The following is a 25,301-nucleotide window of genomic DNA, read 5'->3' on the forward strand; positions in this document are numbered from 1 at the left end:
CTTCTATGTGGAAGAGAATTATGCTTGAAAATACTACTACATATAATTCTTCCATTTCACGAGTAGGTATGTTCATAATTATCTACCAACACTGGCCAAAAATCAGATAAAAAATCCTTACTAACTATTACTGTGTTTTTCCCCTATTATCATTGACATAATTAAGGGCTATTTTCTGATTAGCCCAAGAATCATATAACCTTATCTTGCTTAAAAGAATAACTGCTCATACCTCTGCACTGGAGCCATACATACAAACACAGCTAATGCATGATGGTGGTTCCTGCCTTTGCTCTTACCCTTAGCTATAAAAGCTTGGTTCTGCTGTATTATCCAGAACATGGCACAGTAAGTAGCCTTTGGTATGAGATGGATGTTGAATTCCTAGCAATGAATCAGATGCTAGGAGCTCAAGGAAAGGTTGGAAACATGTTTTATTTGCAAAACAAATTTCCAGCAGAATCTACCTCCTTGCTGACCTGAGCTGCGTGGTGGGGTATTGGCACTTTATAAAGTTGCTTCGGCTCTTGACTGAAACAGCCTCAACTATGCATTTGACTGCACTGTATGTAAGACTACCCCACGTACCAGGAAGATAAGAAATGCCATTTCACACCTGGACTTTTTCCCTTCCACAGTCTCGCCTCGAGCCGGTATCACACAGCCAAGTGGCATTCCCATCCCCTCACAGCCATGTATCTAATAACGTACACAGAGCCCAGTTTCCTCTCCTTGAGCCCTGGCAACACAAGAAATACCAATTGTTTTCTTTTTATTATAAAGATAATACATAACATGATTTGTATAAAAGTCAAATGGTCAAGAAGGGCCTGAAATGAAGAAGAAAATGTCCTTCCCAACCAAACCACCAATCCTTGCAGACCAAATAACCACATTTCTTGGGTGGTCAGCTTTCAGAAATGTGTATTTGCAATTAAGAGTTAAGGCAATTTTTAAACAAAAATGAGATCTCAGAATATTGATTTATACTTTGTTTTAAAAAAAACAAACAAACCTTAATAGTATCTCTTTCCAGACAACACCAAGCCATGGGCATCTCTCAGGACAACTGGTACAAGCACCACAAGACCAGGGAAAGAGAAGAAGGAAAACTGAGCTGGGGCGCCCTGCTGCCAACACTGAGACTGGCCCCCGCCACATGCACACAGTCCGTGTGCAGGATGGCAACAAGAAGTGCCGAGCCTTGAAGCTGGGCGTGGGCACTTCTGAGGCTCGGAGTGTTGTATGCACAGAACAAGAATCACTGATGTGTCCACAATGAATCCAACAACGAACTGATCTGCACCAAGACTCTAGCAAAGAACTGCCTCGTGCTCACGGATAGCACACCATGCGGACCTGGTATGAGTCCCACTACGCACTGCCCCTGGGCCGCGAGAAGGGGGCCAAGCAGACCCCTGAGGAGGAGGAGATTTTAAACCAGTGATGGGCAATCTTTTGAGCTTGGTGTGTTAAAATTCGCCAAAAAACCAAGCATAACTCCAGCGGTGTGTCACTTCAAGAAAAAAACCCATAATTTTGTGATATTTATAGTTTAAATAACAAAAATGTATAATTGTAATATATAACTATATTTAATAAACCAAAAACTAATTATTTCACTTACCTGCTTAGTGACTTCTTTGTTCATCTGTCAGTTGGTTTCTTTTGTTGGTCTTGATATTATTTAACTTGTGTGCTGTGCCATGAACTAAGATAAGTGAGAGGGAGGGGGAATTCTTTAACTAACCTGTCTATTAGTGACTTTTTTGTTGCTGAATTTCATTAGCTAAATCTTCAATTGAAGGTTGGTATTTTGCACACTTCAAGCCCAAGCAAGCGTTACTAACTTCATCTGTCAATCTGTTTCTTTTGTTGGTTTTGATATTATTTAACTCTGAGAATAAGGTCTCACTAAAGTACATAGAGGTAAAAATTGTGAGTAAAGCCATTGCTATATTTTTCAGGGTGCTAAAAGTGTCTGGTAATCGGTTCCAGGCACTCCAAATTTCCTGTTCGTAGTGGCACTCCTCTTGATTCTCCAAGTGGCACCTTTCCAGATTCTCAAGTTTTGACCTCAAGTCGACAAACACCTGAGCCCAGATGCTGTCTTGAAATTCTGCAAGTTGCATCTTCTGTAAATTAAGATGGCTGCCGCTATTTCTAATGGTAAGAAATGGTACCCATAGCACAGGCCTTCACCTCTCCCAGCCTCCCCCTCACTTATCTCAGTAATGATGGTCAATTAGAAATCCACGACACCCCAGAACAGGAGATTGGATGATGGTTGCTGTGGTTATGTGGTTGCTGGTAATGGCGATCACAGGGCCCCCAGAGATGCGTCCCCCACGGCATTCCACTGCTCCCTGCTCCGCTGGCTGGAAGTGAGGTCAAAGATCCCCCAACAGCCTAACCGGAAGTCCCAGAACTAGACGCTCTGTGCTGGAGTTCTGTTGTTTTGGCCTACAGACCTCCGGCATAAAATGTGTACATCACAGCAAATGTTTTATCCTCTCTACTGCACCTGGCCGTGCAGGAGCCAGGGATGAAACATCCTTCTCGGCATGCGGCCCCATACTTCTGTGGTATGTGGCCACGTGTCATCAAAAATGGCTATGCGTGTCAGAGCTGACACGCGTGTCATAGGTTCGCCACCACGGTTTTAAACAAAAGATGATCAAGGAAAATTTAGCAGAAATATGACAAAAGGAAAAAAAAACGCCACCAAAATCAGCCATCTTCCAGAGCGGCTCCAGCAGGGCAAGCTTCTTGCATGCACCACTTGAAGACTAGGCCAGTGTGGCCGAGCAGACGGCTACGGGTTAGAGAGCAAGGCACTGGGTTTCTAGCTGAGGAAACCAAGGCCCAGAGAGGCAAGAAATCCTCCTTCTTCCTAGCTTCCCTCATAATAAAGGTGTTTTTTTATTCTTTTTTTCTTTTTTTTTTTTTTTTGTGGGAGAGACAGAGAGAGTCAGAGAGAGGGATAGATAGGGACAGACAGGAAGAGAGAAAGATGAGAAACATCAATTTTTCGTTGTGGTTCCTGAGTTGTCCATTGATTGTTCTCTCATATGTGCCTTGACTGAGGGCCTTCAGCAGACAAAGTAACCCCTTGTTCAAACCAGCGACCTTGGGCTCAATCTGGTGAGCCTTGCTCAAACCAGATGAGCCTGCGCTCAAGCTGGTGACCTTGGGGTCTTGAACCTGGGTCCGCCACATCCCAGTCCGACGCCCTAACAACTGTGCCAATGCCTAGTCAGGCAGGTGTTTTATATTCTTAAATATATATATATATATTTCATTTTTCATCTTTTATCAGTACTTTCAAACTTGCCCAATTCATAATATGCTTATACCTTAATTTACTCAAGCACTCCCTATAAGAGGTATTTAGGTTATTTCCAACATTTTGCCATTATAACGCTGTAATAAAAACCTTTGTGGCCCTGGCCGGTTGGCTCAGCGGTAGAGTGTCGGCCTGGTGTGAGGGGGACCCGGGTTCGATTCCTGGCCAGGGCACATAGGAGAAGCACCCATTTGCTTCTCCACCCCCCCCTCCTTCCTCTCTGTCTCTCTCTTCCCCTCCCACAGCCAAGGCTCCATTGGAGCAAAGATGGCCCGGGCGCTGGGGATGGCTCCTTGGCCTCTGCCCCAGGCGCTAGAGTGGCTCTGGTCTCAGCAGAGCGATGCCCCAGAGGGGCAGAGCATCGCCCCCTGGTGGGCAGAGCGTCGCCCCTGGTGGGCGTGCCGGGTGGATCCCGGTCGGGCCCATGCGCGAGTCTGTCTGACTGTCTCTCCCCGTTTCCAGCTTCAGAAAAATACAAAAAAAAAAAAAAACAAAAAAAAAAAACTTTGTATGTGTGCCAGCACACTTGCACAGGTATACTCATAACATGACTGCCCTAACTATGGGCGGATGGAGTCATGTACATTCTTAATTTTCAAAGATAACACCATGACCAACACCAGCAAATACCTATATAGCCACTGCCCATTTTCCCCTGGCCAGTAGAGCTCCAGGACTGTCCCCTCCTCCCAATGGCCATGTGCTTCAGGAAGGCTGGGTCCTACCTAGGGCCAAGATTGATCTAAGCAAGCTGCAGAAGCCAAATGTCCCCATGCCAGTCATTTGGTTTAGGTGTGGGCATTGGGCCCATTTTTGCCTAAAGGACATGAAATTTTGGCAGGTCACTAATAGTAGAAGTTTCTCTGCTTGCCTGTTTTCCTGCCTCTGGATGGACATCACTGAGCATAAGGGTACAGGTTGGAGAAGCTACAACCACAATGGAACCATGAGACAAGCTTGAAGACTCATGTCTACCCCTGAGCCTGGCAAAGAGGAAATTCATTTAGTTGTCCACTAATTAACCCAAAAACTGCCCTAACTTTGGACTTCTGGTTTACATGAGATAATAAATGTCCTTATTATTGAAACACTTTTAATTGAGTTTTGTTTACCTGTAGGTGAGATATCCCCACTTCCAAACTGCTTTCCAAAAAGAAGGTCAACGGACAGCATGTGTAACAACATCCATCTCCCATATCCTCAGCCTCACAGGGCGTTAGTCTCCATCTATGCTCAGCGCCTTTTCATCTTCACTTAACGGCCAGAGCCTTTTCTTCCTGGGCAGCTCTTCACTAAGAAAAGGACACACTGTAACAAGTTCTATTCTGCTCACACTGTGCACACACTGTGGCAAAAGGCTCAACACGCTCCTTCAGGAAAGGAGGCGCCAGCACCACAGGCCTGGGATATGCTGTGATGCCTTCAGTCACGACACTGCCCGGGCTGAGGCACAAAGGCCTGGAAAAAGAAGCCCTAGGCTAGGAGCTGAGGACTTACTTCCTTTGGCTCTGAGTTGGGTGACTGAAGAGAAGTCACCTAACTTCCCAAGGTCTGTTTTTCCAATAAAATAGAAGAGCTCTGGAAACTAAGGCCCAGGGTCCTTATAAAGATGGGGACAGGGTACATGATGGCCCTGATGATAAACTGTCACTGACTATTAAAGGTGGGATTTAGACTGACTTCCCAAAGACCTATGCAAAGAGGTGACCGTGTAAAGGGTAAGCCAAGCCCCTGACCTCCCTGGATACTTTGGCCCTCGCTGCTACCTCTCCTTGTCAACCTGCCACTACATTGGGCAGCACATCAAATCACGAGTACTAACCAGAAGAAAAACAGTCCATCACTCTGCTCCTCCCACTGATGAACAGAACCCCCAGGACCACCATGACAGTGAATGAATATGGAGGGACATGCCACCAGCCAAGAGTCAGAGTGTGCCAGGCTAATTTCTAGTCCTACCGAGGTCTAGGCCAGGGCCTGGGCAAGATGTGTACGATTCTTCACCCAGATGGCCTAGGCTTATCAAGTTCCCAGAATGCTGGTTTGGCCCACACTTCCTCCTTCTCTTCTCTTTCATTCTCCACCAGTGTGGTCTATTGAAACACTGTTTCCAGGGCCTCACTCAATAATGGGGTTATATATCCACCTTCTTTGCCATGTGACTTTACAGTGCATCCCACCGGAACAGCCCAAGTATACTTCCCTACCTCACTGATATTGAGGTTGGCCATGTGATTTGTGTCAGCCAATGGAATGTCTGCAGAAGCAACAGAATAGCAGTTAGAGCCAAAGCCTTAAGAGGCTTTGCCCTCTTATGATCCTGTGATCTGCCACGAGATGAGCATGACCTGGGTTACTGCTGCCCTTCACCCGGGCCCTGGAATAAGCTCCTGGGGAACAGACCTGCAGCCAAACAGAAGCCAGTAGTCCACTAAATCAACCAAACCACACCCAAGCAACAGATGGGTCAGTGGGAAAATAAATGTTTGTGGTTGTTAGGCAATGAGACCTGGGATTGTTTGTTACCCAGCAATATTACACAGCAAAAACTAATACAAACATCATAGGAACAAATAAAAAGTTCAGTTTGCCTGACACATTAATAAACATACAATAATAAAATATTCATGCCTTATTTAAAGAGATCGTAATTTACTCATCACTGAAGCATGTATACAGCACTTCTACACATAAGACACCATGGCAGGCCCACAGGGAGCTGCGCAAGATGAAAACTACAAGGCCACGAACTCCTGCATGTGTCTTCTTATTCTAGCAGAACTCCAGGCTTCCTAAATCCTATTGTGGGGGAGGGGTCTGGGTCGACAAAGCTTCTACTCATTTCATCCGGGTCAAATCACGAAAGGGATGAAATTCAGCATCGCTGCATATAAGTGATCTGATGGTGGAATCGACTTCCTTCTACAAATGTACTACACTGCTCACAAAAATTAGGGGATATTTTATCACTTCATATTCATTTTAAAATAACCCCTCAGTTTTGTGAGCAGTATATTTACTTAAAAAGACAAGAACTAGAAGGTTTTTTTAAAAAAGACAAAGAATTTTTGAGACCATTCAGCAGATGGGTTTCAGCCATATTCCTTCTTACACTCACCTCCACACAAAGTTGTGGGAGACTCATACACTTAAATAACCTTTGGCATGAAGTTTATGCGGAGGTCCTTTAGAAGTCAAAATAAATTATATCTGCTGGTTTGCCCTTCTTCCCACATTTATTTTCTCCCTCAGAGAACGTTAATACATTCATCAGGCATGATTTCTCAATCAGCATGTCATGTTGTTTTAAGGGCCCCATGATATCACCTTTCCCAAGTCTGCAGGGTACGGAGGTGCATTAGCTCTGAAAACGAGGAGCATTTCTAATGATTCCAGCTGGGAATTCACAAAAGTGAAGGGTCAGAATAATAAGACACACACCTTCCCAGGCAGACCTTGTTCTAAGTACTTCGGACATATTAACTTATATAACATGAAACTGTTCTGGGTAACTGCCGCCCTCTCAGAGGCAGGACGCGGACCGCTAACAGCCAGGCCCTGTAGCCTCTCCGTAAACCCCAGCCCTGCCAGGGACTCTGGGCTTCCTCTGCCCTCCTGTCCTGGGCCACTCAACAAACGTCCCCAGGAAAGCAGCACAAAGGGAGCCCATCCTGGAGCAGCCTTTATTTCCAGATACAGCTTTTCTACAATAACTCCTGAAGTGTCCTCAGCCCTGGCCAGATAACTCAGTTGGTTAGAGCATCATCACGAAGCACAGAGGTTGCCGGTTCGATCCCCGATCAGGGCACATACAGAAACAGATCAATGTTCCTGTCTTTCTCTCCCTTTACCTCTGTAAAATCAATTAAATAAGCATTAAAAAAAAATCCTGAAGTGTCCTTCAGTAAGCCCCATTAAACTGCCCACATCCTGCCTCCTAATGACCTCTCCAAATTACAACAAAAAATACAGCCTCCGCACCTATCAGAGCTCTCGGCCTCGTGAGCACAGGAAAGTTCCAAATTCTGGCTGAAAGCTCAGGCCTCGCCCTCCAGAAGGACCCAGAATCTCAGCAGCCCCAAGCTGCTCTCCTAAACACTTTAATCTCTTCTTCCTGAAGCTCTCAACCCTCTTACTAAAGTCAGAACTGGGGTGCGGAGGGTGTTGAGGGGAGCACTTCACCTTTTTCAATCTAGTCTCTCTCCAAATAGCTAGTTTTACATCTCTCTGCGGGTTTAGGCCTTTCTGAAGGCTGTGACCGGGTCTTCTACTAGTGGTGGCTGGGGCGGGGCAGGGGGGGGGGGGTAGGGACGATAGAGTCAAGATTGTCTGGATCAATGATAAGCTACAAATCTGGCCCAGGCCTTCATCTGAAAATCTAAAGCAAAGGATCTTATTAAAGTCACAGGTTAAGGATCACTCACTCCACAGCTCCTCATTTAGAAACCCGCAGTGGCGTTAAATGTAAACACTTCCCAAGAATGCTTTAAAACGGAGGGAGGTTTTTATTAAACAACTTAATTGAGGGCCATTTCTCATCGCGGAAAGCTTTTAAACCAAGAAATAAAAAAGGCCTGGTGGGTATTTTCCAGACACTTGTTTTTAAAACTGTGCCACGCTGGGGGAGATGAAGCAAGTCTCAAGGTCTCTGCATGTGATCCTCCTGCTAATTCTTCAGCAGAAACAAAATACCTAAAGAGACCTTCTCCCCCACAGCACCAAGAACCTGGCTGAGAGCTTCACTCCCAATATTCATTTCAAGGGTCATTAGAATCGCTAGATTGGAAAAGGGTGGAGAGATAAAGCTGGTCAAAAAAGACCGCAATAAAAAAAGACATTTTAAAACTTGAAAACAAGGTATAATATGAGAGAACAGGCCAGACGAAACCAAGGCTTGGGTCGCTCTACAAAGACACCAGGGAAAAATGAACGGTGCTGAAACTTGCTATATACAGAGTGAATCTGGAAAACATACTAAGTGAGAGAAGCCATACAAAAGGGCCACATATTGTATGATTCCATTTTATATAAAATATCCAGAACAGTCAACTGCACTGAGACAGAACACAGAACGTGGACTAGTGGCGGCCGGGGCCCGGGGAGGAAGGCTGTGCAGTGACTGTCAGTGGGTACAGCCTTCCCTTCGGGTGATGGAGAGGTTTGGAATTAAATAGTGGTAACGGTCACACAATGCTGTGAAAGTACTTAATATCACTAAACTGCACACTATTTTTTTTAATTTTTATTTATTGATTTTAGTGAGAGAAGCAGGAGAGAAACACAGGAACACTGATCAGCTCCTGCATGTGCCCTGATCGGGGACCGAACTGACAACCTCCGCACTTTGGGACGATGCTCCCACCACATGAGCTATCTGGCCAGGGCATACCGCACACTTTAAATTGATTAAACTAATCAACTTTATGTCACATATACTGGAACCACAATGAAAAAAAAAATGATACCAAGAACTCCAGAAAAATCTATTATCAGCTTCTAACACAGAAACAATCCTTCCTTACCTGAGTAAAAATATACATAGTTATAGGCCAAAGTAATAAAGAATATTATTTTACTAATAGCAACTCCTTGATTAAGCTAAGCTTCCCATCTGCACCATGTACTTCTCAAGAACCTGTCACTGCTCCTACACCTGTCCTCAGGTAGGTGGTGCTACCATTAGAGAAAACCAAGGTGCAAGGAGGTCAAGGAGCTTGCCCAGGGTCACACACAAACAAGGGAAAAGCCAAAGGAGGAAGGGAGACAGGGGGACCAGGGAGCTTACACCCACACTGCCTCCAAATCACAAGCTCTTCTGCAAAAATGTTTTCTGAGCCTAGTTTACCACTTTGCCCACAACACAGATATCCTCCGGCTGTTGAGCACTAATCCTTTTCCAGTGGTACTTAGTGCTTAGTCACTTATGAATGGGCTTCTCTAAACACACGTTCAAAAGGCACACCTTGGCCTGACCTGTGGTGGCGCAGTGGATAAAGTGTCGACCTGGAAATGCTGAGGTCGCCGGTTTGAAACCCTGGGCTTGCCTGGTCAAGGCACATATGGGAGTTGATGCTTCCTGCTCCTCCCCCTTTCCTCCTCCTTCTCTCTCTCTGTCTCCTCTCTCTCTCTCTCTCTCTCTCTCTCTTTCTCTCTCTCTCCTTTCTAAAATGAATAAATAAAATAAAAATTAAAAAAAAAGGCACACCTTAGGAATCACATGTGCTTAGCTATCTTCACGTCTATAGAGGTCACTTCACATGTGTGGCTTTAATGTATTTGTCCTGGGAACAACATGCCTGTCCTTTTACCTCCTAGGAGAAAAGCAAGCTTCACACAGTCTGTAACCAGCCACAGGCCACAGGCCAGTGCAGGAGTCTGGCTTCTTTCTACTCTAGGCCCAACTCTGCAATCTGCCAGGTTTAACTACCCTCTGTGATGTTTCTTTAGTATATAATTTACATGTAAATTAAGTTATTTATATGTAAATAGATGCAAGCAATTACAAATGAAGTTAAGGTGCACTCCATGGAGAGGAAAGTAGCTCTTCCTTTATATCAGGGGCTTCTGTGGGGTAACCCAGAAGAATCAATAAAAAGTTAAATTCCAGGCCCGCCTGACCTGTGGTGGCAGAGTGGATAGAGCCTCAACCTGGAACGCTGAGATGACCAGTTTGAAACGTAGAGCTTGCCCAGTCAAGGCACACATGAGAGTTGATGCTTCCTGCTCCTCCCTCCTTCTCTCTCTCTCTCTCAAATGAATAAAAGTTTTTGAAAATATGTTTTAAAAAGTTAAATTCCATCTCCCACTCTAGTAAAGAAAGAAGGGCCCTTTGTCACTAGCCTACAGCTTGGTTAGATGACAGATGCTAAAAACAACCACCACTACTCCAGGTCCCGCCTCACCAGGGCTCTTGGCCTCAGCACCACTGACAGCGAGGCCTAGATCATCATTGTGGGGCTGTCCAGTACACTGTAAGTAAGCAGCAGCCCTGGCCGCTACCAACTAGATGCCAGCAGTCACCACTACCCACAGTCATGACAACCAAGAATGTCTCCAGACATTGCCCCACTGCAACCTTTGTTTGAGAGCCTCTATCCTACGTCAAAGAGATGTGGCCCCAGTAACTCGATGAGATAAGCACTACATTCCCATTTTACAGATGACAAATCTGAAACGGAAGAGGGACTTGCCCAAACCACCACGCTCTAGTGATGGGCAAATGTGGGGCCTCCAATCCAAACAGGTGAGACCCCAACGCTATTACTCTATGGTGTGAAGAAAGAATGAGAACACAAGAAAGAACGACTGGTTTCTACCAGCTCCTGTATTTCAATGTTAAACCACACCTGGCCCTAGGAAAATGGATGGCAGGTGGGCTTGAAGCCTCCAATGTTTGGTCCTTAACTCCAAAGAAAACATGCTCTGCTGACAAGAACAGTCTCAAGAATACCAGGAAGTCTGAAAGGACTCCTTTTCTCACAATAACCTGCAGGCTGGGGGTCGGCATGACCTTCAAATAATAGATGTTTTAAGCACAAACACACACTGGCCATGAGAGCTTGAAATTACGGTACACTTTTGAAAACATGTTTTTATCAAGAATTTTCTCTGATTGTTTTTGTGAAACATTCCCCCCTCACTCTTAGCCTTCTTAGCCCTCATCTGTTTTTCTGTTTAGAAATCACTGTGGCTGCCAAAGAGAGACAGAGAGACCAAACGCAAAGATGTCAAATTTCAAAACGCCGGCTGACTTCCATCCTTCCTTCCACGAAACTTTGTTGAGCACCTATTTTCTGCTAGACACAGGGATACAAGATCAGTGGGGAGATCGTCCTCCTTCTAGGTTCATATATTTGTGGGAGTTCAGACGTGTAGCAAAGGGAACTGATGGTCTTCTAATTGCTGAGATAAAGGCACAGATGAGCAGTCAATAATTTGTGGAAGAAATGAAATAGTGGGCCCTGGCCAGTTGGTTCAGTGGATAGAGTGCTGGACCTATTTATGGACATCCCAGGTTTGATTCCCGGTCAGGGCACACAGGAGAAGCAACCAGCTACTTCTCTCTCCCCCTTTTCTCCCTCCTCCCCTCTCACAGCCAGTGGCTCAACTGGTTCAAGCGTCCGCCCTGTCACGGAGGATAGCTCAAGAAGTCCGAGCACTGGCCCCAGACAGAGGTTGCTGGGTGCATCCCAGTCGGGGTGCCTGCGGGAGTCTGTCTATCTCCCCACTTCTCACTTAAAAAAGAAAGAAAAAGAGAAATGAAATAGTGGGTAAATTGAGAGAATGGATGAAGAGCCAGGGCAGCACCAGAGCTCTGGGTACAAAGAGGCCATCTAAGCCGTCAACAGCACAACTCAGAGCCAGACAAGTCTGAACCTTAGGTCCTACCATTTGGAAAGCTGCACAACTTTGACAAGTTACCCAATTTCTCATGGCCTTGTTTCGCTCACACATAAAGTGGGTTCACGACAGCACCAACCCCACAGAATTGCTAGGTTAAAAGCTCTCAGACAGAGTTAGAAGTGCGTGCCCTGGAAGATTCGTGACCTGCTTTCTGTTTTGTACCCCACTCAGCTGCCTCACACCCAGAAAGCTGGACTCAGGGCAGGTAGTGCCAGGTGGTCATGCCCTGAGCAGACCAGACATGAAGAACCAGGTAAGCAATGGCTCTAATCCCATCCTCCTGCACGCACCCCTCTACTTCCTCTCTCCCATCCTATACCCAACCCCCACTACCTACCCATCCCCTTTCTCCCCCACCAAAAAAAAAAAAAAAAAAAACAACCGCTTGCAGGTGGCTCAGGGCAGTACAGACAGAGCTGAGCTGATTTAGCTTGACTGGAACAAAGGTGCTCAAGCCCCAAACCTGAAACTCACGAGTAAATAAATCTTAAATTTGGTAAACTCTACCCTGCAGTCCCTTTGCAAACTATTCTCTGTTATCTCTCCTTTCATTCTTTCTCTATCAGTTCCTCTCCAACTCGTAAAGCTTCCACTGTAATCACCACTCTCAGTAAACTTTCCGGGGTTTTGGTATTTGATTAGGGCAAGGGGAGAAAGTAATCAACTTTTCAGCTGCTGCTGTGCAATGCAGAGTAAGTCACTGTTCTTAATAAGGAGAATAAAAACCACATAGGCAAAAATGGTGAAGAATCAAATTTAAAAAACATAAACTATTGATACAGCTACAACGAAGCTCAACAATATAGAGTAGTTCATAAGATATACTAGAACCTCTTCGTGACTTTGAAGAGGGGGCCATTTCTTTTTCCTTTGTCATAAAATCAAAAGAGGGCAGCTAACTAGAGTCTGAAGGTCTGCGCTGGAATTTCCAAACTCCCGCTTACTATGGACTCCAAACCTCACCAAGACCCCCACCTGGAAACTGAGACTGACACCAGTGCCATGTCACAGGAGCACAGGGTCCCTGGGAGGAGTCGCGGTCACAGTAAGTCCTCTTCCCTGAATGGACTCCAAATTTTCAAGGAAGAACAGAGTGCCTGTTTCAAATGCTAAAAACTACAAGGATAGAAAGGCAGGGGAAATCAGGTGTAAAAACCAAGAAAATTACTGAAGTCAAACTAGAAAGTCTTGGTCACCTTGCCTCAGTCCTCTAGCAAAGCAATAAGCAACAGTAAAAGATTATTATTAATAAAGGGCCTTTATAGACCTAAAAAAATAATAATAAAAACTACAAAGCAACAACAGCCTGAACCATTATGGACTCTACCTAAGCAAACAGAGATCCCTGTGATTGGGTGGCTGGGAATAAACTCCACCCTACAAACAAAGACTGGCAGAAAGAGTCCACATGCCTGACAAGGACCTGTGCTCTAATCCCAAACACTCAAAGTCCACAAGGACCCTCCCCTGAGTGCCAGGGAAATGTTCCCTGGGGCTGATCCTTCTCAGAAGAGCTGTAGCCCATCAGAATAATGAACACGCATTCAGTAACCCGGTCTGAAACTCATCCTTAGTAATTAATGCTCCATTCGGCCTCTAAGCCCTTCCTACCTGTAATTTTAAGAGCTTGAGGTAATTACTATGCAGCAACATTTTGGTTTCAACTCAAGTACCACATAAATAGGAATCGAACATGCACAGCTTGGTTTTGCTCCACAATGTTTAACATTCAATTTTGTTTTTAATCACTTCCCCAACAACCAATTACCTACAGAAATTCAGAGGTTTGCAGAACTTGAAGAAATATGAAGATACTGTATGTTATCTCCTAGGATTTGGGATCCATTCAGAGCCTTTCTGAACAGTCTGATCTATCTTGTACATTAAAAAAAAACCGGACCTGGCCGGTTGGCTCAGCGGTAGAGCGTCGGCCTGGCGTGCGGGGGACCCGGGTTCGATTCCTGACCAGGGCACATAGGAGAAGCGCCCATTTGATTCTCCACCCCCCCCTCCTTCCTCTCTGTCTCTCTCTTCCCCTCCCGCAGCCAAGGCTCCATTGGAGCAAAAGATGGCCCGGGCGCTGGGGATGGCTCCTTGGCCTCTGCCCCAGGTGCTAGAGTGGCTCTGGTCTCAGCAGAGCGACGCCCCGGAGGGGCAGAGCATCGCCCTCTGGTAGGCAGAGCGTCGCCCCTGGTGGGCGTGCTGGCTGGATCCCGGTCGGGCACATGCGGGAGTCTATCTGACTATCTCTCCCCGTTTCCAGCTTCAGAAAAATACAAAAAAAAAAACCAAAAAACCAGAAAGTAGGATTTTATAAAATGTTCCTTGGGATGACAAGCCCACAGTGATTTTCAGTCTAATATTAAACATCCTCTGGTAGAGGAAAACATCAAGTCAACCCAAACCTAAGGACTGTGAGGTCAGGACAACAAGGCAATGAAAATTCATTTCTTAATTCTGCTTAAGAGGAACAAGGAGCGGTGGAAACAACTTTTCATTTTTTATTTGTTTTATATTTTTATTTTTTTAAGGGGGGAAGGACAGACAGACAGGAAGGGAGTAGATGAGAAGCATCATTTCTTCATTGTGGCACCTTAGTTGTTCATTGATTACTTTCTTATACGTGCCTTAAGCTAGGGTCTCCAGCTGAGGGAGTGACCCCCTGCTCAAGCCAGCGACCTTGGGGCTCAAGCCAGCGACCACAGGGTCATGTTTATGATCCCACACTCAAGCCAGCTACCCTGCTCTCAAGCTGGTGAGCCCGTGCTCAAACCAGCAACATCAGGGTTTCGAACCTAGGTCCTCAGCATCCCAGGACAATGCTCTATCCACTGTGCCACCGTCTGGTCAGGCAGAACTTAGCTTTTTATTAGACAGACCCAAGCACTCTCAACCCTCAACTCTGCCACTTCTGAGCTCTGTGAGCAACTACAACATTTCAGCTCCTCTCTGGGCCTCAGTTTCCTCATCTGTAAAGCGAGTCCACTGCCACCTGCTTCTCAGAAACACTGATTCAGAGAATGGAAGACAAGTGCCGAGCACACAACCTGGCACTTGAAAAGCAGTCAATAAACAAATGGTAACGACTCATCTAACCCTGGGGTTATTAGCCCTGTGGGTCAGCTATTTGGAAATCACCGTCCCAAAGGAAAAACAGTGTGAAGTTCAGTTTTCAGTCTGTCCAAGGAAACTTGAGCTAAAATGACAACATTTAGACTAGAGAATCAATGTCTGCACACTGGATGGAGTCATAAACATAATCCAAACCACCTGCTCTAAAAAGTACCACAGCTACCCCGGCCAGGTAGCGCAGTCGGGTTAGAGCGTTGTCCCGACATGCCAAGGTTGCTGGTTCAATCCCAAGTCAGGGCATATACAGGGTTCAACCAATGACGGTATGTACTGTATAAGTAGAACGACAAATCAATGTTTCTCTAAATAAATAAATAAATAAAATTTAAAAAAATAAAAAGTATCATAGCTCTGCTTTAACATGGTGCTTTGTTCTGTCCTCAGGGCTCCGTCGCAGAGGCAGCCACTGCTAACTAAGCTTACTTTGCCAGTTACTATTTGCCAAAAATAGATCCAGCCATCCTCCACCCGCTTCCCAGCCCCAAGTGATCTACCCTTGCACAACTTGGTTAAGTACATACCTCTTGAGCAAAATGCATCTGCCTGAATCTGGCCTCCTCTTTCTTCGCTTCTCACTTCTCTTACCCTTCCCCCTCCTGTCAGAAAAGTATCTGAAATCAGTCCTTTAAAACTTAACCTAGAGCCTGACCAAGCGGTGGCACAGTGGATAGAGCGTAGGACTGGGATGTGGAGGACCCAGGTTCTCCAAGGTCACCAGCTTGAGTGCGGGCTCATCTGGTTTGAGCAACGCTCACCAGCTTGAGCCCAAGGTCGCTGGCTTGAGCAAGGGGTCACTCTGTCCGCTGTAGCCCCCTTGGTCAAGGCACATATGAGAAATCAATCAATGAACAACTAAGGTGCCACAACAAAGAACTGATGCTTCTCATCTCTCTCCCTTCCTGCCTATCTGTCCCTCTGTCTCTATCACACACACAAAAAAAAAAACTTAATGTAGAACCTGACCAGTGGTGGCACAGTGAATAAAGCGTTGACCTAGGACGCTGAGTACCCAGGTTCAAAACCCCAAAGTCACCAGTTTGAGCACAGGCTCACCAGCTTGAGCACAGGGTTGCCGGCTTGAGCACAGGATCACCAACATAATCCTAGAGTCACTGGTTTGAGCCCCGAAGTCGCTGGCTTGAGAAAGAAGTCACTGGCTCAGCTGGAGCCCCCCAGTCAAGGCACACTTGAGAAGCAATCAATGAACAACTAAAGTGATGTTTTAAAATAAATTCTAATTTAAACTGGAGCGAAGCTTTTTTTGTGCCAATGAATTGAGTAGGTATCTATCCAGGTGAGACTAGCCAGATAGTATCTAGCTACCCTCACAGTTTTCTATGCTCATCTTGATTCTGAGAGATCCCAACTACTATAACCCACCTGACTGCAAGCTCTGGAAGTCAGGGACTATACACTATTTACCAAGAATTCCTGAAGGAATACAGAGCTTTGCCAGGGGTGGGGACTTTGAAAGAATTTGCTAAATGAGTGAATAAAAAAATAAAACAACACCACTTGGTGAATTTAAAATGAAGCACTCTCTCGCCCAGGGGTAGTGGTGTGGGGGATGGAGAACAATACATGAAGAAGATAATGGGGGTTGTTCTGTGGCTTTTGACTGAAAACTCCAATAAGCTTACGCTATGAGAAAGCCAGTAGACCTTGCTGCTATTTCCATCAAATCCTTTTTCTTTCCTTTTCCATTTTTAGAGTTTTCATGTCATAACTTGTTTCTTGATAACAGCAATGTCACATGACAGAATCAAGTAAGCGCTTGGTCATTCAGAGCAAATTACTCAATTTTCAATTTCTCTCGAACTTTGTTTTTCTCCTGTGATGCCAATCTCTAGCCATTTCAATGCCCTTTACTGCCAGGGTCAGAAGAGGAAAAGAAAGGAAAAGTATAAAATCAGGTGTGTTTTTTAAAAAACGTCAATAGCATCTCTTAAAGAAGTGGATTTCCGAGGGAAAGGGAGTTAAGGAAGCCATTAAATTTTTTGGACCACCCCCCCACCCCATTGGTACCACACTCACTGGCCCTACTTGAAGAAATAAAGGAAGCCAATAGAACAGTCTCTTCTTAACATGAATCAAAGATCACTCTTCTGAGTGCTGTACACCCTTTTCTCTAAATGAAGAAGCCTCTTACGACTCTTTCTTCTTCATTTATGTTCTTCTAATCACTTTAAAATATTAGAGCTGCTACCCTGAAGCGAGAAATGTTTCAATAAATCTTTTCAGATCCATATTTACATACACTTTTTCTTTCTTTTTTCCAAAATATACTATTATATTCACAGTGTAACTATTGCTGTTCGGGTGCAACTTTTCAGAGACCAAGAGTTCAACAGCATCCTCAAATAAACATGTCCCCTCCAAATGGAGACAAGACTAGCAAATTAATAAACTGTTCAATAACATGGCTTCATTTTGTTGGTGTGGTCCAAAAAAAAAAATTAAAGAGAAAGAGAAAGGTAGCGAGAAAGGAAAGAAAGGAGGGAGAGAGGGAGGGAGGAAGGAAAGAAGGAAGAAAGGAGCCGAACAATAGGAAAACACTTTCCATATGGTCTTGTTCCCCAAAGGTTAAGGATTTGGGCCAGGGGCCACCCTGTGAGGCCATGCACTCCACATAACCTCCAATCTCGAGCCAAGACAATTAAGAGCACTCCTCCAGTGGCCCCACTTCCAACAATTAGATACAGCCATAGGCGCAGGGCATAATGGTAAAAGATGGGAAAAAGAAAAAACAAACCAACCTGGGGCAAAACTCCATAATTTTAATTTTTCAAAATCAATGTTCTTTTGATTCATGTTAGATGCTAGAAATGACACAAACAGTCCTTCCCCTCTGGAGGGCATTCTGTTGCAACACAGGGCTAGCACCCAAGCAAAAATTAAATCCACTGGTTTGTGGCCAGCTAGCAATATCCAGGTGGGAATCTCCCATCCAAGTACTAACCAGGCCCGACCCTGCTTAGCTTCCGAGATCGGGCGCGTTCAGGGTGGTATGGCCGTAGACCGAGGTGGGAATCTAATACAAACATCAAGTTAGGTATAACAGAAAATTAACCAAGATCCCAAGAGACTGTCACAACAATAACACTGACTCTGAAAACACACTTCCTTAATAAAATACATATGATCAAATTCAGTATATATATTATATATTTCACATATTGTTTATTATACATGTATAATCAATGCATACACATATTCAACTTTTTCTTAGTCTTATTACCCTATTTTTTTCTTTCTTTCTTTCTTTCTCTTTTTAGGTGAGAGGAGGGGAGATGCTCCATTTGGGGCCGATGCTCAAGTACCTAGCTATTTTTAGCAACTGAGGCTGACCTGCTCAGACCAGCTGAGCCATCCTCAGTGTCCGGGGCCAACACTCAAACCAACCAAGCCACTGGTTGCAGGAGGAGAAGAGGAAGAGAAAGGGCAAAAGGAGGTAGAGAGAAGCAGATGTTTGCTTCTCCTGTGTGCCCTGACCAGGAATCAAACCCAGGACATCCATATGCCAGGCTGACACTCTAACCACTGAGCCACTGGCCAAGGCCACTCTATTATTTTTAAGGTCATCTGACATCCTGACCAAGTTGCTCAGTTGGTTGGAGCATTGTTCCAATGCTCCACTGTTGTGAGTTCATCCCCAGTCAGTCAGGGCCCACACAAGAATCAACCAATGAATGCATAAATAGGTGGAACAATAAAACAATGGATCGATGTTCCTCTCTCTCTTTCCCTCCTTACTCTCTCTCTTAAAAAAAAATTAAAATTAGTAAATATTGATAATTTTTTTAAAAAAAGATCATTTGACAAGTGGCTAAAGTCTCACCTCAGATGTGCCGTACTACTATAAAGCATTAATTCTCCAATTCAAATATTATTCTATCAATAAGAAATATATAGGGTGGGGCAAGGCTAGATTTACCGTTGTGAGTACACAAACCACCGAGTTTATTCTTATTTATTATTATATTATTTCCCATACGAACAACTGTAAACCTACTTTTGCCCCACCCTGTATACTATGTTACATCTGCTGGGCTTAATCACACAGTGAGAATAAAGCTTAACCACAGATGCACACACATTAACACAATATAAACCTCAGGAACCTTGTTAGCTTGCTTTCTTGAAGGAAAATTCCCCACATCTATGCAAAATCATTCTCTGGGGCCGAGGGTCTCCAAAAGCTGATGGAGTCCTAAAGTCTTTTTCCTCCTTTTAATCTGAAATACTTTCCAAATAGGCCAAGTCAAACTATTACTTAGTTTCCTCTGAATAAGGCAACCCCGCATGATAACCTTGACCCTTGCCAAGGACATCATGGCTTCAATTCCTATACTGCCACCTCCTTGGCAGAAAGTGCCCAGGCAATATTTACTGTAAGTGGAGAGGTAGAAACAAAGGGAACTCCAGGAAAAAAGCACCATCTGCAGTCTAAAGTTGGAATGCACCAACCATCAGAGGCTGTTCAGGTGGATCACAGTGCCAAGAGTGCCTGAGCAGGATGTGTTTTCAGTGAGCAAGTCTGAAGGAAAAGTAAGGGGGGGGGGGAAATAGTGCCTGAGAGGAGTTCTGTATTAAGGTTAACCTTTAGTAGTTCAAAAAGTGGCTGTGGGATCAAGCTTCCCCAGAGCCGAGCTTCTCCAATGTGGCGGGGCTTTACAATCACCAGCTTTTTATATTCCATTGCCCAGGCTGCACCCAGCCCACATGAATCAAGATCTGAATCAGGTGGGGATCTAGCCATCTGTATCCGTACAAACTCACTCACTATATGTTCAGCCAAATTTGAGAGCCAGTGCCCCCAAATCATTCCCAACCTGTCTGAGCAGAGCTGGAAAGGTGCTGCATCCTTGAGGTGAGGAAATACACACATAGTAAATATACAAAGTTTTAATAAGATCCTGTGTAACTAACTCCATCCAACATGACAGCCAAGCACCTGCCTACAGGCCAAACAGTGATGCAACGTGCAAAAGTCCCTTGGAAAGCTAGGATATGTGCTGTAACTGAGGCGGGGGCGTTCAGGGTCGACTTGCCGGGACTCGGAAGGCGAGGGAGGGGCGGCCACAAGCCCTTTTTAAGGGATGGTCTGGACGAGCACGCCGGGAAATTAAATAAAACAGGGTAGGACAGGGGCTGAGGTGCTCCGTTTGGGTCCCAGGGGAACCGTGGCTCCCTCCTGGCTGTCATTCACCCCGAGAGTCAAAGTAGGGGTGCGAAGGCTGCCAGGCCCTCTTCACTAAAAGGAAATCCTGAGACCCTCTCCCCGGCCCCGTTGCGGGGGTCCCTGGAATCCCCACCATATGTTTCGCCCGTCCCCCGGCAGAGCGCGGCGGGCGCGCGCCAGCAGCGCACCTTCCAGCCGCAGGAACCGCGCGCGGGGCAGCAGGCACTGCGCGGTGCTCCAAGGCCGGACGCGCGGGCTGAGCGCGGCGCACCTGGCAGAGCCCGAGCCTCTCCAGGTCCCGCCGCCCTCGGAGACATCTCGGCTCCCCGGGGCCAGGTCAGCGCACACACCCGGCCCGTCTCCGCGCCCGGCTCACTTACCGCCGCCGGGGTCTCCAGGTCCCGCTCCCGCCGCAGCCAGCAGAGCCGGGCCGAGTGCACTGTCCGCGGCGCCACCAGGAGGCCCGGCCAGCCCGAGCCACGCCCCCCCCGCCGCCCGCCCCCGGGAAGGAGGGGCCGGGGGCCGGGCAGGGGCCAGACCTGCCCCCGTGGCCGCCGGCCTTGCGGCCGAAGCAGAGGTAGTTCAGCGCCCCGACGCCCCTTCTCCAGCAGACCGCCCCACCCGCTCCTGCCCGGCCCTCCCTTGGCAGCCACTTCCCGTCACTGCCACCCGCCCCTCGGACACATTTCCCCAGGCACCCCTCCACCGGCCCCACCCGGGTTGGCCCGCTCGCGCCCTCCCTCCGCCCCTGGCCAGCGCCTCTCCCCCCCCCCCTCATTCAAGCCTCACACTCCTCTCCAGCACGCTTTGTCCTCACCTTTCCCCAGATCGGAATACCTTCCACCTACCTACCCCTCCCCGCCATCAGCGGCTGTTTTTCTCCTCCAAACCTGCCTTTCCAAATTCCCCATCTCCAGGAAGCCTTCTCTATTTCGCACTCCCACCCCCTCCTGTCTCTCCCCCACAGCCTCTGAGCCCAGTTTTTGCTTTACCCTTCCGTGCAGACTTTTTCTCCTTAACTAGTCGGAAACGTAAGGTATAACTTTTCTTTTACCACAAATAAATCTACAAATATTTAGTGAGCACCTACTATGTCTAGATACTGGTGGAGAGATACAAAATGGCAGCCGCCACTTACAATTTAACAGTAATAAATGTCTGTGCCTGTTAGGACACGGAGTGAGGGGCCTAAGTCCACACTGCTGACGGTAATACTGGCTGGGATTAGAAACCAGATTCCTAGATCTGGTTTAGGCCCATTGCAATGGAAACTGCAGAATGCTGCTGACCCCCTGTTAAGAGTTTTAGCAAAAGCCTTTTCCTTTCCTCTGTGAAATGAGCAGGATACCTACCCCACCAGGTTGTAAAGATTGCCAGAAAACAAAAAAAACATGGAAATGTCACACAACCTGGACTTAACAAGTAAATGCTTGTTGACATAGTGATTGAAATAGTCACTTGAAAATTCAATAACTTAAAATAGCAATATAAAGACTTTAAAAATAGTGAGAGAAAATATTTGTAAATCATATATCTGATAAGGGGTTAATATACAAAATATATAAAGAACTCATACAACTCTATGTAAAAAACAAAACAAAAAAAACCCAAAAGCTCCAGTTTAAAAATGGGCAGAGTAACAGAATGGACATTTTTCCAAAGAAAATGTACAGATGGCCAACAAGTACATGAAAAGGTGCTCAGCATCCCTAATCAGGAAAATCACAACTACAATAAAATATCACCTCACATCTGTTAGAATTGCTATTACCAAAAACACCAGAAATAACAAGTGTTTGGGAAGATGTGGAGAAAAGGGAACACTTGTGGGAATGTAAATTGGTGCAGCCACTATAGAAAACAGCATGGAGTTTCCACAAAAAGTTAAAAAGAACTGCCATATGATCCAGCAATTCCATTTCTGGATTTATCCAAAGGAAATAAAACACTAACTCAAAAATGTATATTCGTTGCAGCATTACTTACAATATCCAAGATATGGAAGCAACCTCAGTGTCCATCAGTGGGAGAATAGAAAAAGAAACTGTGATATAGCCTGACCAATGGAGGCACAGTGAATAGAGCATTGATCTGGGGTGCTGAGGTCCCAGGTTCGAAACCCCAAGGTCACTGGCTTGAGCACATGCTCAAGAACTTGAGTGTGGAGTCACCAGCTTGAGTGTGTGATCATTAACAGGATCCCATGGTCACTTGCTTGAGCCCAAAGGTCACTGGCTTGAGCCCCCCGGGTCAAGGCACATAGGAAAAGCAATCAATGAACAACTAAAGTGCTACAACTACAAATGGATGCTTCTCATCTCTCTCCCTTTCTCTATCTCTGTCTCTCTCTCTTTCTCGCACGTGAGCTAAAAACGGAGGGGGGGGGACTATAATGGAATACTGTTCAGCCAGAAAAAAGAGAAGGGAGTCATGTTATTTGGGACCTAGATGAACATTGAGAGTATTTGCTAAGAGAAATAAATCAGGAAGACAAATACCATATGATCTCACTTATATGTAGAATCTAAAAAAACAAACAAAAAAAGCTCATAGATACAGAGAACAGATTAGTAGTTGCAAGAGGCAAGGGTGGGGGTAGGAGAAATGGGTAAAGGAGGTCAAAAGGTACTAACTTCCAGTTTTAAAATAAATAAATCATGGGAATGTAATATACAGCATGGTGATTATGGTTATCACATATTTGAAAGTTGCTAAGAGAGATCTGAAAAGTTCTCATCACAAGAAACAAAAGATCTTTATAATTGGATGCTAAATGGACTTATTGTGGTGATCATTGCACAATATATACAAATATTGACCTGACCTGTGGTGGCTCAGTGGATAGAGCATTGACCTGAAATGCTGAGGTCGCTGGTTCAAAACCCTGGGTTTGCTGGGTCAAGGCGCATACTACAGGCAACCAATGAACAACTAAAGTGAAGCAACTATGAGTTGAACCTTCTTGCTCCCCTACTCTTCTCTTGGTAAAATCAATAAATAAAATCTTTTTTTTTTTTAAGTGAAAGGAGGGGAGATAGTGAGACAGACTCCCACAGGTGCCCAGACCAGGATCCACACGGCAATCCCTGTCTGGGGCCAATGCTCAAATCAACCAAGCTATTTTTAGAACCTGAGGCTGATATGTTCAGACCAACCAAGCTATCCTCAGTGCCCAGGGCTGATGCTTGAACCAATCGAGCCACTGGCTGTGGGAGAGGAAGAGGTAGAGAAGGGGGAGAGGGAAGGGGAGAGATCATTATGTTGTATGCCTAAAACTGTTATATGTCAATGATTCCTAAATAAATAAACAAAATAACTAAATAAATTTAAAGGAATATAGTGATGGGGAACACTACTTAAGGAGACAAGGGAAGCAGAAATGGTCAAAGGAGTCTTTTTAGAGGAAGTGGAATTGAGCTATTCTAGCAATACTGGATGTAGGTGCTGGTGTATCCAGGAGGACATTTAAGGTGAACAGAGTTCAGAGACTGGTTCAGCTTTACCGAATGGAAACTGCTTGTAGGGTGTCATGGGGTTTATACTAGAAATGGGGACAGGGACAGATGGTGAAAAAAGCATCTAATATCAAAGTGAGGAGGCTCAAAGAGTAGTACTTGAACACCTCAAAATGGTTTGAATGGAACTTGTATCCTTCAGAGGGCACTTAAATGGCTCTGGCGACCTGGAATGGCAGAAACCTACAGCCCAGGAACCAGCAAACTGATGAGGAGGGATTGCAGTAGGAAGGGAAGGGGAAGTAAGAAATTTCTAAAGAAGACCCCTAGGACCTGAGGACTAAATATGAGTAGTGAAGGAGTGGAGAGGGTAAAGACACAGCTAAGGTTTCCAGGCTGGTGGCTTATTGGGATGATTTGTCATACGAGCTGCTGAAATTTCTGAGAAGTGTGCGGTGATGATGGCCTTTTTCAGTGGCAATGGCCCCAGGTAGCAGGGGATGAGGGTTGGAAGGTATAGGGCCAGATATGGGCATTACCCAGGTGGAGGGCCAAGGAGTCTAGGGCTGGACCAGGTGCCAGGACAGCAGAGGGAAGTGCCCTCACTTGCGGCTGAGGAAGCAGAGGCACCAGATGAAGGAGGAGAAGGGTTCGTGAGAGCCAGCAGGAAAGCCCGGAGTCACTAGTCGCCTTCTCCTGTGGACTCTCACACAAGGAGCTGCAGAATGTAGTCACTTGTTAACTATCTAAAAAGCATTTAATCAGCAATTGCTCCTATTTCCAGGCAGATATTTTGCTGATACAAAAATAAGAGGAGTCTTTGGGGGCAAGGAGAAAAGCAGAGTGGAGATGAGTTTATCAGAGAAATTGCTTTTGATGCTGATTTGTCAAAATGCAGGCTCAAGCTGCTTCAACCTTAACCTAAAGTAAACACCACCTTGCTCAAGACAAAACATCTAAAATTTTGAAGCATATAAGTTCTGCTCCCTTGACTGTTGTTATACTGAGCCTGTATGGGTTTGTTGGTTTGTTTGTTTAGTCAATTGCCAGCGACTTACCAGAAAAGAAATTTTCAGGAGGAAATGGAGAGAAAAATCACCTATTTTCTCCACTGGATTTTGTATATATATGGTGCAGAAATAGAGAAATGCTATGGTGTAAGCAGCATACAAGTCAGGGGAGGATGTGGAATATAGCAGGGCCATAAAGGGGAAGCCATAGAGGGGAAGCTGCATCCTGGGACACTTCCGGTGGCTCGCACTGTGACTCAGTGAACGCAGGAAACTGGTTGAGTAGAAGGGCATTCATGGAAGAGGTGGTCAGACACACAAGACAGGAACCAGAAGGTAGTGAACAAAGCCAAAACTAGTTCAGTAGTTTACCTGGTTGAAGTGAAGAATTGGGTTTGGGAAGTAATGCGGGATTGGGAAGGGCGCACGGAAAGAGGTCTCTTGGTTGGAACCTTTGAAAGAGGCTGCCATCGTTTGCGCTGCCCTATAAGCAGAGCCTGCGACAGGATGTGGGGCAGGTGGTGTATTTAGCTGGAGATCTCTGGGCAGAAGCAGCAACAGGAAGAGTGAGACAGGAAGGAGGAAGCCCTCACTAGGGTGTGTAACAGATTGCTACTCCATGCAAAGGGGCCTCTTGAAGAGCTGCTGAATGCTCCCAAGGACTAACAGCACGGAGGACAGGGCTGGAGTAATATTACCCCCGAGGCTCTAGCAAGGTTGCCCCTATGGGTTACACTCACCACCCTGCTCCCAGACTGAGGGGGCTCCCAGCT

The 25,301-nt window shown here is 45.7% G+C and overlaps 1 protein-coding gene and 1 pseudogene across 4 annotated transcripts in view; one reads left to right on the forward strand and one right to left on the reverse strand.

Annotated features, from left to right (window-relative positions):
- Positions 1 to 20,590, reverse strand: part of CGNL1 (cingulin like 1) — a 182,321-nt gene extending 161,731 nt beyond the window's left edge. For 3 of the 4 annotated variants that reach the window (XM_066276112.1, XM_066276114.1, XM_066276109.1), the window contains exon 1: positions 20,444 to 20,590. The gene's annotated coding sequence lies outside the window, so the exon portion shown is untranslated. Of the gene's footprint in view, positions 1 to 20,251; positions 20,401 to 20,443 lie in introns of those variants that run through there. The other variant, XM_066276110.1, reaches the window with a different exon arrangement.
- On the forward strand, positions 1,050 to 19,392 carry LOC136335442 (small ribosomal subunit protein eS8-like; annotated as a pseudogene).
- Positions 20,591 to 25,301: the final 4,711 nt, after the last annotated feature.

This window comes from Saccopteryx bilineata, chromosome 4 (genome assembly GCF_036850765.1).
Source record: "Saccopteryx bilineata isolate mSacBil1 chromosome 4, mSacBil1_pri_phased_curated, whole genome shotgun sequence".
Lineage (NCBI taxonomy): Eukaryota > Metazoa > Chordata > Mammalia > Chiroptera > Emballonuridae > Saccopteryx > Saccopteryx bilineata.